The 15,932-nt window shown below is 39.5% G+C and overlaps 1 pseudogene; it reads right to left on the bottom strand.

Moving 5' to 3' along the window:
- Positions 1–11,713: 11,713 nt before the first annotated feature.
- Positions 11,714–12,660, bottom strand: LOC138162181 (aldo-keto reductase family 1 member B1 pseudogene; annotated as a pseudogene).
- Positions 12,661–15,932: the final 3,272 nt, after the last annotated feature.

The raw sequence follows: 15,932 nt of genomic DNA, 5'->3' as shown, positions 1-15,932 counted from the left end.
AGAGAGAGAGACAGAGAGAGAGAGACAGAGAGAGACAGAGAGAGAGAGAGAGAGAGAGAGAGAGAGAGAGAGAGAGAGAGAGAGAGAGAGAGAGAGAAAGAGAGAGAGAGAGAGAGAGAGAGAGAGAGAGAGAGAGAGAGAGAGAGAGAGAGAGAGAGAGAGAGAGAGAGAGAGAGAGAGAGAGAGAGAGAGAGAGAATGAGTTCAGCAAAACCAACCACCAACCAACAAATCCTGCCTCTGACCTTGGCCAAGTCACTAAACTCCAGATACCTCAATTTCCTTATCTGTAAAACAAGAGAGCTGAACTAGTTGGCCTCTAAGATCCCATCTAGTTATAGATTTATAATTCTATAAACATACAACTGAATCTGACAGTATATGTAGCATTCTATGTCCATAGTGCTCCACCTCTGCAAAGAAGGGAGGTGATTGTATTTTCTCAACCCTTCTTCCCATGGCTAAGATTCTTGATCATTATAATTGTGGAGAATTCAATTTCTTTTCTTTCCATTTACATTATTGTACTCATTGTATATTATTTTCTTGGTTCTTTTTACTTCATTCTATGTCAGTTCATATAAATCTTTCCATGCCTCCCTATATTTTTCATATTCATTTCTGATACCACAATAACCATTATATGAATATATCCCAATTTGCTTATCCATTTCCTAGTTGATGGACATCTATTTTGTTTCTAGTTTTTTGTTACTACAAAAAAAGGCTACCTTGAATATGTTGATATATATGGGATCTTTCATTCTTTGACTTCTTGGGACTATGTGACTAGCAGTGAGATCTTTAGACCAATAGTATGGACATTTTAGTCACTTTTTTTAAAGAAAATTTTTAAATTGCTTTTGAAAATGGTTGTACCAATTTATAATGGAATTTAAAAAAATAGCCAATTCTAGTAACCAAATTTCAGGATTTCAATGTTCCAAGGGACATCAAAGATCATCTAGATCAATCTATTCTTAAATAGTAATTGCTTCTTCAACGTTCCCTATAAATTCTCATACAGTCTCTATATTACCTCCAGTGATAGGGAACTCAATACCTCATGAAGCAGCCCATTTCATTTTTTTTTTCTTCTTGGAGGGCAATTGGAGTTAAGTGAATCCCCCTCAAAGTCACACGGCTAGCAAGTGTGTCAAGCATCTGAGGCTGGATCTGAACTCGGGTCCTTCTGACTCTAGGGCCTGTGCTCTATTCACTGTGTCACCTAGCCACCCCCCCTTTTTTTTTTAACATAACTTAACTTGAAGGAAGTTTTACTTACATGAAGCCTGTCTGCCTCTGCAAATTCTTTTTTATTGATCCTAGTTCTGCCTTCTGTGGTCAAATACAAGTCTAATCTCCCCTTCGTGCTCTGGACAGGCTTTCAAATACGTGAAGACAACTATTATGTTGTACCCTTTTGTATGCCCAACATACACCTTAAATCTAATCTTCTCTGGGTTAAACACCTCTTGTTCATTGAAACAATTCTCACATGGCATAGTTTCCGGTCCTCTGACCACTTTTTCTGGATTCATTCCAATTTAACAACATCCTTCTAAACTGTGGTGGTCAGAAAAAAAACAGTACTTCAGATGGGGTCTAACTTAAGGAAGAATACAGCAGAGTACAAAATCCCAGCATCCCTTTTCCCCATCTCTCCAAAAGTCTTCCCATATCACATATCTTTTAAATACAAAAAAGAGAAAAAAAATCAGCACAACTGAGGAACATGTTTTAAAAGTCATAAAACATGCAGTGTGAAATAGCATGCAACACTATAATATGAAGCAAAACTCTCACCTCAATTGTTCCAGATATTATGCCTCATCAGTGCTTCTTATGATCAAGGTAGCTCTTTTGACATTTCATATTTCAATTCATATTAGCCTTGTAACCCACCAAAACCCCAAATCTTTTTCATAAGAACCGTCTATATATCCCCATTAGTATATCTTTGGGTATATGGTGTTCAGGGAAGACAAATACCTTTGGTGAGAAAGCTGCCAAGCTCTTTTCAGGGCTACTTTTTACCTTTTATGTCTACCTGATTCACCCAGCTCTCACCTATGGCTACAAGAAGCTGTAACACATGTATCGGTCACACTGCAGATGGTGGTGGTGTGGCACCATCAATTAACATCAAGAAAACACAGATTGTCCACAGCCATCCACACATGGAACCATCAGTTACAATGAATGGAGAAATTTTTAATGCTCTGGATAAATTCACTTACCTTGGCAGTATACTTCCCAGGATGGTGAGGTTGATACACACATTGCCACAGCTAGCTTAGTGTTTGGGAGGCTCTGAAGAAAGTGTGATAGAGGAGAAGTATCAGAGTGCCTACGGGACTGAAAGTCTACAGAACCATTGTGCTGACCTCATTGTTGTATGCCTGTGAAACTTGGATAGTCTACCAGCCCCATGCAAGGAAACTGAGTCACTTCCATTTGAATTATCTTAGGAAGATTCTGAAGATCACCTGGAAGGATAAGGTACCGGACACTGAGGTCCTTTCTCCAGTTGAACTGCCAAGCATTCAAACTCTACTGCAAAAAGCACAATTCAGATGGGCTGACCATGTTGTCTGAATGCCAAATATACGTTTGCCTAAAAGACTATTTTACAGAAAACTCACACAAGGAAAGTGCTCACGTGGAGGTCAGAGAAGTCATACAAAACACTCTCAAGGTTTCTCTGAAGAACTTTGAAGTTGATTGTGAGACATGGGAGACACTGACAGGACTGCTCAGCGTGGCATACCTGCATCAAAGAAGGTACTGTGTTCTATGAGCAATACAGAATTGCAGTAGCTTGAAAGAAACATGAGATATGAAGATTTAAAGATACCTCCACTCCAAATGTTCATACGGACTATTTCTGCCCAATCTGTGGTGGAGTCCTTTGATCTTTTATTGGTCTGATGAGCCACAGTTGGACACACTGTAACTTGACCGGGATGTAGTAATGTCATTTTGGTCCTCTTTGGGAATGAAGAACAACAATCAGCAAGTCACTTTCTGGTCACTTCCACACCACTCCCCTTTCTCATACTTTTAAGCAGCCCTCTATGTGTTGTCATGTTCCATTAGAACATAAGCTTTTTTTTTTTTTATTAAAGGGGCCATTTCTTGACTCACTTCTTAAAGAGGTCTATTTAATAAATGGGCATTACCTCACACAAAGTGAGAACCTGAAAGGCCTTAGCCTAAAAGGGCCAAGGTCTTCCACTGCATCCTGGGCCATCTCCAGTGGTCCTGATAAATATCTGGCAACTGGACCCAGATGGCTCTGGAGGAGAAAATGAGGTTGGTGACTTTGTACAGTCCTTCCTCACTCAAATCAAAGTCAAGTGCAAGTCATGTCATCATTTCCCTGATGTCATGGTCCTCCTTGAAAGTGAAGGACAAACACAACAAGTTCCTAGAGGACAGGGACTGTCTTGTTTGCTTATATTTGCATCCTCTCCTCCCCCCATTTAGCACAGTGCCTGGCACATAGTAAGCACTTAATAAAACCCCTATCTATTTTCTTGTCCACTTGATTTTTTACCAAATTTAAAACATTTTTATGCTGAATTTTCTTTCTTTAATATTATTTTCTTTTTTTCCAATTACATATAAAGACAATTTTTAACATTCCTTTTTTTTTTTAAGCAATTGGGGTTAAGTAACTTGCTCAAGTTTACACGGCCAGTTATTTCTGGGTGTGGTGCTGAGTATCTGAGCCTGGATTTGATCCCCAGGTTATCCCAACACTGGAGCCGGTGGTCTTACTCGCTGTGCTACCTGGACGCCCCATAACATTCCTTTTTTTAAATAAAAATTTGAGTTTCAAATTTTCTCCCTCCTCCCCTTCCTAAAATGGTAAGCATTCAACATATTATATATGTTCAATCATGTAAAATATATTTCCATATTAGTTATGTTGTGCAAGAAAAAACAGAACAAAAAGGAAAAACTACAAAAAAAATAAAGTGAAAATAGTATGCTTCTATCTGCACTCAGAATCCCTTAGTTCTTTCTCCGGATATAGACAGCATTTTCCATCATGAGTCCTTTGAAGTTGTCTCAGGTCACCATGTTGTGGAGAAGAGCGAAGTCAGTCATAGCTGATCATCACACAAAGTTGCTGTACTGTATACAATGTTCTCCTGGTTCTGCTCACTTCACTCAGCATCAGTTTATATAAGTCTCTCCAGAATATTATGAAGTCTGTCTGCTCCTCATTTCTTATAGCACAATAATATTTCATTACATTCATATACCACAATTGTTCAGCCATTCACCAAGTGATGGTCATCTACTCAATTTCCAATTCTTTGCTACCACAAAAAGAGCTGCTATAAATATTTTTGTACATGTAGGCACTTTTCCCCTTTTTATGATCTGTTAGAGAGATAATAATGCCTAGTAGTGATATTACTAGATCATAGGGTATGCACAGTGTAGTTGCCCTTTGGGCATAGTTCCAAATTGTTCTCCGGAAGGGTTGTATGAGTTCACAACTCCACCCACAATGCATTAGTGTCCCAATTTTCCCACATCTCTAACATTTGTCATTTTCCTTTTCTGTCATATTAGCCAATCAGAGATAATACCTCAGAATCATTTTAATTTGCATTTCTCTAATAAATAGTGATTTAGAACATTTTTTCATGTTAGCTTTGATTTCTTCATCTGGAAACTGCCTGTTCATATCTTTGTCCATTTGTCAACTGGGGAATGATTGTATTCTTATAAATTTGACTCCTTTCTCTATATATATGAGAAATGAGGCCTTTATCAGAGACACTTGTTATAAAAATTGTTTCCCAGCTTCCTGCTTCTAATCTTGTTAACTAAAAATTTGGAACCAAAACATAAGATTTTGTTACACTTGTTAAATTTTTTATCTTATTAGATTTGCCTCATCATGCTAGTATGTTAAGATCTTTTTGGATGCTTTCATCAAATTTGTTAACTGTCCCTCCTAATTTTGTATCGTTTGCAACTTTGATAAGTATTCTCTCTATTCCTTCATATCCTTGCTAAATATATGTATATGTGTATGTATATATGTATGTACATATATACATGCACACACATATATAAAACAGCATGTAGTTGAGGTCTGCTTTTTTATATACTTCATAAAAGACTTTTTTCCCAGGGTAACATGGATCTTTTAATCAATCTAGTTATTCAACCAGTTTTTAATCTATCTGACTCTAACATTACCTAATCTACATCTCTCTATCTTATGTACAAGGATATTTCTTCTTTCAAGTCATGCTTGTTTCATATGATTTTGCAACATTCTACAAATTGAAATAATGGAAAAAAAATGGCAGTAGTCAATGTTGGAGAGATTGTGGTATGATAAACACACCAAATACATTGTTGATGGAGCCGTGAATTGGTACAACCATTTTAAAAAGAATTTGTTACATTCCAAATCCATACCTTCGTGGAGGTGCAAAGTCCACAGGTGTTTCACACTGCACGTTTTAGGACTTTTTTATGCGTGGATCAGTTGTGCTGATTTTTTCCTCTTTTTTGTTTTTTAAAATACAATTTGTTGTATGAAATTATATTCTGGGGGGGAGGAATGCTGGGGAAAGCAATGATGTAAAAAAACAAAAGATCAGTAAAACCTTTTTTTTAAGTTATCCATCAGAGGCAGAGGACTATGGGTACAGAATGGTGCATTTGGTATCAGAAGTGATCAGTGTTCATTGGTTTTGCTTAATTGTTTTCCTTTGTTACAGTGTAAGACTGTTGGGAGAGAGAATGATATATCTGAAGTAACTGGTTTTGTTTGTCCTTCATTTTTGAAGAGGACCAGTAACATCATGGAGTGATGTCTTGATTTGCTTCTGAATTGGATTTAAGTGATTCAGAGCTGTGCAAAGTCATCAACTTCACTCTCTCTTCCAGAGTCATCAAAATCCAGTGGCAAGACAAAAGTCAGGATGACCAGCCATGACCTGTGATGCAGTGGATGACATGGTATCTTCAATGTCTGACCAAGCTCCAGGTGCTCCATAGCACCTGATTCAGCCACCATTGGAACAAATTGTTCTCATCTGCCCATTCCATGGTGGAAAGTCTTCATATACTTGGGTCTTCATATACTTGGGATAGACATCCCCCTAACTCACCATTGGGTTTGAGGCTTATTGGTTACCAAACTGTTGATTAGTAACCTAAATTGGATCTACAACTTCCAAGTGCTCCTAATTGTGCCCTCTGGGACCAAATAGGAGAAATGTAATCCTTGTCTACATGACAATACTCCAGATGCTTGAAGTGAACCATCATGTACCTCCCAAGTCCACTCTTCTCACATTCTTTTTTTTTTTTAAGCAATGGGGGTTAAGTAACTTGCTCAAGGCTACACGGCCAGTTATTTCTGGGTGTGGTGCTAAGTATCAGAGCCCAGATTCGATTCCCAGGTCATCCTGACACTGGAGCTGGTGCTCTTACTCACTGAGCCACCTGGCCGCCCCCATAAGTCCACTCTTCTCTAGGCTCAACATTTCCTCTTTCTAAAATGTGAACCAGTTCAGCTCTACACTATTCTCTTCTCTTGAATCCCTTACCAATTACTGCATTTATTCTATTGCCTATCTTGCCTTGCCAAGCCTCAGCCCTGGATTATTCCCAACATATGCCTCTGTTCTCATTCATGCTATTGAATGAAGTTGGATAAAATCATAAAATATGCTGCCTGAGACCACTACAAATTTATCTTACATAATTTCAATTGGGCCCTTGATGTAGAAAGGCAATACTCTTGCATGTGCCTAATTAACTCACTATCTCATTTACCATAGTGGCTCTTCCAAACCTTTTCATCCCTCTTCAAACCTCCTATAACTCCCTCTTCTCCTCACTCACTCTGAGAACCTTGCCTCATATTTCACTGAAAAACTGAGACCATTCACTGAGAGCCTTCTTCTCTTCTTTTTTTCATCTCACTCCTTGCCAACACAAGTGATCCCATTCCATCCTGTCTTCTCCAGCAGATTATACCCTCCACAATCCCCACTCTCATTTATCTTCAATCTCTCTGTCTACTGGCTGCTTCCTGACTGCCTACAGATATGACCGTGTCTCCTTCACCCTGAAAAACCTCTCAGTCCATCCCTACCCTATAATCTCCCTATTGTACCATGTCAATCCTCTCTTTGGTGGCTAAAAATTCCTTAAGTAGAGTGTCCTTAGTCAATGTTTCAACTTCCTTTCCTCTCACTCTCTTCCTAACTCTCTACAAGGCTTCTCTATGAGGCTTCTAACCTCATCTTTTAACTGAAACTGTTCTCTCCAAAGTCACTAGTGATCTCTTAATTGCCAAATATAATGACCTTTTCTCAATCATTCTCCTTGACCTCTCTGAAATCTTTGACACTGTTGATAAACCTCTCCTTCTTGATACTCTCGTCTCCTTTAGATCTTCAGGACACTACTCCCCTAGTTCTCTTCCTATATCTCTCTCACTTCTCCTCTGATTCCTTTGTTGGATTCCTTAGTCAGGTCATGCCTGCTAAAGGTCAGTGTACTACAGGACTGTGGCTAGGGCCCTCTTCTTTTCTCTCTCTGTATTATTTCACTTGTTTATCTCATCAGTTCCTGTGGATTCAAGTGTTATCTCTATGCTGATATTTCTCAAATCTATTTATCAGGTCCTAACCTCCAGACTTACATCTCCAAATGTCTATTAGACATCTCTCACTGGATGTCCTCTATAGACTTCTAAACTATCATATCCAAAACTGAAATCATCATCTTTTCCTCAAAACTCTCCCTTCTTTTAAACTTGCCTATTACAATTAAGGGTATCACATTCTCCCAGTTGCCCACTCTAAGAAAATTAGTTGTCATCCTCAACTTCTCACTGTCTCTCACTTCCATATCCAGTCTATTGCCAAGAACTCAGTTTTACTCTCATAACATTTTCTCAAACGTGTCCCTTTTCTCCTCTGACACTGCCATCATCCTGACACAGGTCATATTTTATGCCTGTACTATTGAAACAGTCTTCTAATTGGTCTCTCTGCTGCAAATATCTCCCTGTTTCAGTCGATCTTCCAATCAGTTGCCAAAGTAAACCTCATGTTCGGCTGTTTCACCCCCCTTTCCCCACCATAAACTTAAGTGGTTTCTTATAACCTCCAAGATCAGATATAAAATCCTCTGGTGCTCAAAACCAAACTCTGTAATTACACATCTCATTGAAGAAGCCCTGGAATGTCACTTTCCAACAGGAGCTGCTGGAGGGCTATGCCATTGGCTGAGAATCCCTCTTTAAGATATAGGCTGGACATCTTCCATAATAGGGGCATATCTCTTTAGCAAGTATACACGTCTTTGTTTTATGCCTTGCTTGATAGAGAGCTGCCAAACAAACTTATCTCTGTTATATCTTTCAAGGAATCATATATTTTAGCATGTGCATGAGAGATACCTTATTGGGAAAGAACCTTTAATAAGACATTTTACTCCACCAAATCAAATACTTTTTTTGCAGCCAGCAAATGACAAGTGTCCTGGGACCTTGTTCTCTGTACCTTTCAGTCTGTTTGTAAAGATGTCTGTAAAACCGTAGAATATTGTTTGGGAAAGCCTACCAGTACCCTTCTTATACCTTCATCAAACATGTACTCAATACCTGGCAAGACTATTCTCACAAAGATTTTTTGTAGAAAAATCAAAAGGAAAACAATTTTGAAAGATTTCAGGACTCTGATCAGTGTAGTGACCAATCATTATTTCAGCAGACTGATGATTAGAAGTATGCCTGCTGCCTCTTGACAGAGAGGTGGTGGACTAGACATGTTTAATGAGACATTTATTTCCAGACACAGTCAATGTGTTGATTTATTTTGCTGGATTGTACTTATTTATTACAAGGGAGGGCTTCTATTTGGGTGTGGATGGTGAATTAGTGGGAAGTGATAGAGATTTAATAAAAAAAAGAAAAAGAAACTGCAGTGTAGGTAGACTGACCTTTGGGGGTCAGCCCTTGGAGTATGCACAGTTGTTCCTTGCCTACTTTCAATCTGCCATGTAAAATCTTGGAGAGGGTCCTATTTTTGATCATGCATAGGGACTTGCACTGTGTGATAATAAAGAGCTCCCTAATTGGCTTCTGATTCTGATATTAGTAGATATACAAAAAGGGCAACCGGACCCTCTGCTCTCACTTTTTTGGGAGCGGGGAGGCAGGGGAAGGAGGAGGAGAAAAGGAAGATAGTTCTGGTTTGAGCTGCCTCCCAAGAACTAGGTGGGAGAGAGACAGCTGGTCTAATTTCCCTATTCAGCCAGGACAGCTGTGAGTACACAGCCATCTCTGTCTCTGTGTTTGTTTTTTCTTGACTTTAGGTGAACAAGAATCTTAAAACAGAGCTTCCAGGCGATCTTTTGAGTTCTAAAAGGTTCAAAGATCCTGAGAGATCTGCAAGGCAGTAGTTGCAGTATTCCTCAGGAAGGGAAGCATCTGCATCAAATGTGGAGGGGCACAATAAGGGATGACAGATGTGGAGAGTCATGAAGGGAAGTCACACAGTATGACTGCTATTAGAGGAGAGACGTACCAGAACTGAACCGGTCCTTGGCGTCTAGTTGAGAGGCCGACCCAGCAGAGAGACATATCCAAGAAGGGAAGGGAGGACTCTCTAAAGGGAGAAAAGACTTTAAACAATATCAGAATTGGTGAGTTCCTCCATATATATGCCTCACATGTCTACTTCACTACTGCTGTACTCTTAAGTTTGAGCCCATTCTTCACAGGGACACTGTGTGTATTTGTGGGAGAGCAAACTCCAGGTTTACAGGAAAATATCGTGCACCAACTGTTCTTACTCTTATATCTTAGTAAATGTCTTTGCACAAGCTAATTAAGTCTATTTTAAAATTGTGAACTTAATAACTGTCACACAAGGTGAGAAATTCTACATACAAAAAAAAGATTGCACATGAAAGTCTGAATCTGCACCATGTAAATAGTTTGCTTCTCCCGCCAAGTATAAACAAATTTAATATATTCTTTTCAGTCATCCTACTTATCTGTGTTTCCTATTAACCTTCTTTCTGTTCTTTTAAAAAATGTTTCAATGACATGCTTTTTATTTTTCTCCCTTTTTTGCATCCCTCTCTCCTTCAATTCTTCCTCCCCACTACCCCAAATTGAAAGACAAAACCCTGGTATCAAATACGTAGTCAAGCAGGACAAATACCCACATTGACCATGTCCAAAAACACATGTCTCATTCTCTACCTTGAGTTCATCATGTGACTGACAGAAGATGGGCAGCATTTTTTAACACCTGTCTTCTGGAACCATGTTTGGTCATTGCATTGATCAGAGTTCTTAAGTCTTCCAAAGATGTTTTTCTTTACAATGTTGTTGTCATTAGTGTATAAATTACCCTTCTGGTTCTGTTATTTATCTTTGTATCAGTTCATACCTCACATTTTTCTAAAACCATCCCTTTTTCCATTTTTATAGTGCAATAATATTCCCTTAATTTATATGCCATCACTTGTTCACCCATTCCACAGCTGGTGGGTATTCTCCTAGTTTCCAGTTCTTTGCTGCTATATAAAGAGAAGCTATAAAAGTATTTGTACATATGGGCTCTTTTCCGCTTTGATCCTTTTGGGGTATGGGCTGAGGCATGGCATCTCTAGGTCACATAGGGTATGCACAGTTTAGTGATATTTGTAGTTATAGTTCAAAATTGCTTTTCAGAATGGCTGCACCCATTAACAACTCCATCAAAAATGTATTTGTATGCCTGCCTTCTTGCACTCCTCCTTACAATAATTATAATTTTCCCTTTTGGGGTAATTTTTGCTTATCTGATGGATGTGAGATAGAGCCTCAGAGTTGTTTTAATTTACATTCTGTAATTATTAGTAATTTGGAGAATTTTTTCATAATTCTATTGATAGGTTAATTTCTTCCTTTGAAAACTATCTGTTCCTATACATTAACCTTATTGATTGACTGTTAATGAAAAGTATTTTGGTGGAGCTTCAAAGAGATATGGTCTTGTTAGAAGTCCAGCCATATAGTTATCCCTGTAATGGCCACCCTTTGTACACATTTGGGGGAGTGGTACAGAGGGGTCATTACATCTACATAACAAAAATTCACTGGTTTTTTTTAATACTACATGAAAGATTTTTTAAATTTAAAGCAAGAAGGTAGGGTTTATAACTTCAAGTAGATGAAATCTACTTGTTACTAAAAGAAAGAAAACCATTTTCTAAAGGAATAATTCTTGTTTATAGGGCCCATCTGGGGAGGAGGTAGTCATTCTGTATTTCTTTTTTTTAAAGCAATTGGGATTAAGTAACTTGCTCAAGGTTACACGGCCAGGTGTTTCTGGGTGTGTGCTAAGTGTCTGAGCCCAGATTCGATCCCAGGTTATCCAGACTCTGGGGCCAGTGATCTTACTCACTGTGCTACCTGGCTGCCCCAAACCATAGACTGATTCTGTATTTCTAGCTGAGCAGTAAGGAGGGTCCAGAAAACCAGGAGTTACTCAATCAAGCTGAGATCTGACAGTGATATTCAGTGGTTGACCCAGCTCTTGGAAGTAGAGGCCAGGATTGACCAATGCAATGCAGAAGAATGATATACTCGTCAGGATGAGTCAGCAGAGCTGAAAGCATCAGGTGACCTTCATCCAGACACTGGGCAGCAACTAGCCAGAACTTCAAAATGGGGCATTGAAGGGGTAATCTTTGTAATAAGCAACATTGGTCAAGACACAGACTCTTCAGTCAGGATTAAAGTTGAGTATAGTTGACATCTCCTCATCCGTCAACTCGAAATCAAACACCTGAAAGTTCTCAGCAATCTGTGATGGGGTGATCGACTTAGGGATCACAACCACTTTTCTCTGTATGTGGAACCTGATCAGAACCCATGCTGTGGTTTTTTGGTGCTTTGCAGCAATGGCCTTGATCCTGGGGTCATTCAAGCAAGAAGGGTCCTCTGGCTTGGCCCATGGCTGATCTGGAGCACCAAGGGTGTTACCACGATGCCCTTGGACCAGCAATATTTGATCAACTTCTCCTGGGTGAGATATGAATGGCACTCTATCTGGTTAACTGCTGGCTCGTACTTCAGTCCCAGCTTGGTTTGGAAGATACTTGAATACTTGAATTGGAAGATTCCAATGGCTTTCACCAGTCCTACATCCACCAATTCTTCCATGGCCGTCCATGTATCCAAAAAGTTTGTGTTACTGGGAATCATGTTGCCCTTGTCATCCAATGGGGAAAGAGCCTTTCCAGCTTTAAATCCTGTAGGCCAATGAACAAGATAGAGATCCAAGTAATCCAGCTTTAAGTCACTCAGAGTTTTTTTGGAACTCAGAAATTTTTTGGACTTGACCAAGCTTTTCTCATGGTATGTGCACCAAAGCTTGCTGACAATGAAGAGGTTTTCTTGTTTGACAACATTCGCCTTGATCTTGTCTTGGATGGCCTTACCTACTTCATTCTCATTCTGGTAGATGTGGGCACAGTCAATGTGGTAGTATACAGTATCGATCACAGTCCTCGCTGCATCAGCCACTTTGCCTGGATGGGACTTCCAAGTCCCCAGGCCCAGGATGGTCATGTTTGCCTTGTTCCTCAGCATGAGGAAGGTAGCCATGATAATCTGGCCTTGTAGAAGATGGCCACGACAATAGATGCAATCACTGCCCACCACAAGCCGACACCAATTCCCTGTTTCTTATGCAGTTTTTTTGTTCTTTGCATGTTTTAGTGTTTGTCTTTGTTGATGGTTGCTAATAATTTTTAAAGATTTTATGAAGATGGGAAAGTCAGCATATTGATTAGTAGCTATCGATATTTATCCAATTGCTTTTTTTCAGTAATAATTAGGCCTGTGGGTTTTTTCCCCAAGCATATATCCTTCCCTCTTTCTGATATTGAGAATCAATATCTCCATGCCTTCACAATTTCATCATTTCTAGCATAGGTCTTCTTTTGTATACTTGATCTAGTTGAATCACTCTTCTGTTCCTCTGCATTCTGGCTTCCAGCCTCATTATTCAACTAAGACTGCTCTCTCCAAAGCTACCAATGATCTTTTCTTTTTTTTCCTTTTTGGAGGGCAATTGAGCTTAAGTAACTTGCCCAAGGTTACACGGCTAGTTTTTTTGTGTGGGTGTTAAGTGTCTGAGGCCAGAACCGGGTCCTCCTGAATCCAGGGCTGGTGCTTTACTCACTGCGCCACCTAGTTGCCCCACAGTGATCTTTTAATTGCCAAATCTAATGGGCTTTTTTCAGTCTCCACCTCTCTGCTGCCTTTGACATTCATTGTTGATAATTCTTTTTTCTTGGACCATTGCAATAGCTGCTGGTGAGTCTCTCCCCACTCCAGTCCATTCTCCACTTGGCTACCAAAGTGATCTTTCTAACAAGTAGGTCTGACCCTGTCATCCCCTACTCAGTAAACTCCAGAGTTTATAAAACCCTATCAAATGTCAGGAACAGAGATGAAATTTTCTGCTTGGATTTCAAAGCCCTTCATAATGTGATCCCTTCCTATCTTTCTATTAGTCTTACAATCTAGTGACTGGCCTCCTTGCCACTCAATGCTCCATTTCCAGATTCTGTACCTTATCAATGGCTGTCCCCCATGCCTGGGATGCCGTCCCTCCTAGACTCAGTTTCCTGGCTTCCTTGGCTTCCTTGTCAAATTCAAAAGTTTTTTTTCCTGATCTCTGTCCCTGCCCCCACTGCTGGTGCTTTCCCTCTGATGTTATTTCCCATGTTCTCTGTATCTATCTCATATGTACTTAGTTCTTTGCTTGTTTTCTCCCCCATTAGAATGTGAGTTCCTTGAGGTCAGGGATTTTTTGCAGTATTTAGGATTTGTAGAATATTTTTTCAGTACTTAGCATAGTACCTTAAACATAAAAAAATTAATAAATGCTTGTAGACTGACCATCTTTGTTCTATTTAGTGCCACTTATGCTTCTTCATGTAGAAATTGGGTACTGACATGTTAAAGTCCAAGTGGTTTCATTGTCATGGTCCAATCCATTTGTGATATACATGAGGAAATTCAGACCTTGGGAAGTTAAATAATTTGCCCAAAATCAGACAGGTAGTAAGTGGCAAAGTCAGTATTTGAACTTAGGATCTTCTGGATCCAAATAAAAGATTGCACTGCATCACTGATGGGGAAAATAGTTAAAAGAATCTTGCCAAGTTTTATCCATTTTTAATCTGCCATCTTGCTTCCAGTTTCCACCCTAAATGCTGTAATTTTATCTTTCTGCAAACTTGTTTTGCCCTCTACTGCTTCTTTTTAGTATGATGGGGATCTGTCCAGACCACCTGGAATGGTATCTCTCCAATGCAGCTTCTAGGGAGCTGATTCTAGAAGAATTATGAGGGTGTAAAGGGGAAGTCCCTTAGAGAAAGAGACTTTTGAACATGGGTAGACATTCTATTACTTGTTCCAGTCTACTATTACATATTGAAGATTTTATTTGACTGAACAGATATCCAAAAAAGGTTAATAGTTTCAGCTATGCTTTCTTTGCCTCATTTGCTTCTGGGAAATCTTAATGATTCCTTCCCTTATGGTTTTTATGAAAGGGGTGGAGTCTCAGAATATAGGAATTTCAGAAGGTTGAGAGACTAAGCCACAGGAATCTAGGAGTCAGAGTTTCTCAGCTAGCACAGTATTGATCTCCCAGGGATCAGGGAGTGATCTTTGGACTGACCGTCGGGTTCTCTGCTGAGTGGAAGCCAAGACGAGGATTCATTAAACCAGGATGCCATCTTTGGACTTGGTAGGACCAATACTATGTAAGAACTGAGCTAAATTGAGCCTTCTTCTTTTGCCTCAATTGAAGAAAAGTATACTCCAAAAGTCTGGGGTGAAATATTTGTATATTTGTTCTTGATATATATATATATATATATATTTATCAAATGCTTTATTAACTTCTAGTTTACACCATTCATTTCCGCAAGATTTTGAATTACAAATTTTCTCCCTGTTTTTCTCCTACCCACCACCCCAAAATAGCGATCCCACTGGATATCCCCTCCTCCAATCTGCTCTCTCCCATACCCACTCCGACTTTCCAGTAGGGCACAGCGGATCTCTATGCCCTAGTGCCTGTATGTCTTATTTCCCAATTACATGTAAAATAATATTAATGATATATATATATATATTTAAACATTTGATTTTAAAACTTTGAATTCCATATTCATTCCCTTCCTCCCTTGTCACCCACCCTTACTGGGAAGATATGCAGTTCAATATAGGTTGTACATGTGTAGCTATGCAAAACATTTCCATAGTGGATATATTGTAAAAGACTGATTATATTTCCCTCCCTACTATCCCACCTCCCACTTGTTCTATTCTCTACTTTGATCCTGTCCTTTTTCAAAAGTGGGTGCTTCCAACTTCCCTCTCCCCCAGCCTGCCCTCCCTTCCATCATCCCCCCTCTCATCCCCTTCCTCCCTACTCTCCTATAGGGTGAGATACCCTATTTAGTGTGTATTTCATTCCCTCCCTAAACCAAATTCAATGAGAATAAGGTTGACCCATTCCCTTTTGCCTTCCTGTTCTTCCCCTCCATTGTAACCATTTTCCCTTACCTCTTTTTTTTTTTGGAGGGCAATTGGGGTTAAGTAACTTGCTCAAGGTTACACGGCTAGTTTTGTGTGTGTGTGTGTGTGTGTGTGTGTGTGTGTGTGTGTTAAGTGTCTGAGGCCAAAACCAAACTTGGGTCCTCCTGATTCGGGGCTGATGCTTTACTCACTGAGTCACCTAGCTGTCCCTCCCTTGCCTCTTCTATATGAGATAATTTACCACATTCTGTCTCTCCTCATCTCTTCTCATTATATTATTCTCTCACCTCTCAATTTTGCCTTTTAAGTATCATCCC

The sequence above is a fragment of the Petaurus breviceps genome, unplaced genomic scaffold (genome assembly GCF_028583685.1).
Source record: "Petaurus breviceps papuanus isolate PSGF00001 unplaced genomic scaffold, PetGlider_PUasm1.0 186, whole genome shotgun sequence".
Classification (NCBI taxonomy): domain Eukaryota; kingdom Metazoa; phylum Chordata; class Mammalia; order Diprotodontia; family Petauridae; genus Petaurus; species Petaurus breviceps.
Note: the sequence above shows the minus strand (reverse complement) of the source record. Positions and strands in the feature narration are given on the sequence as shown.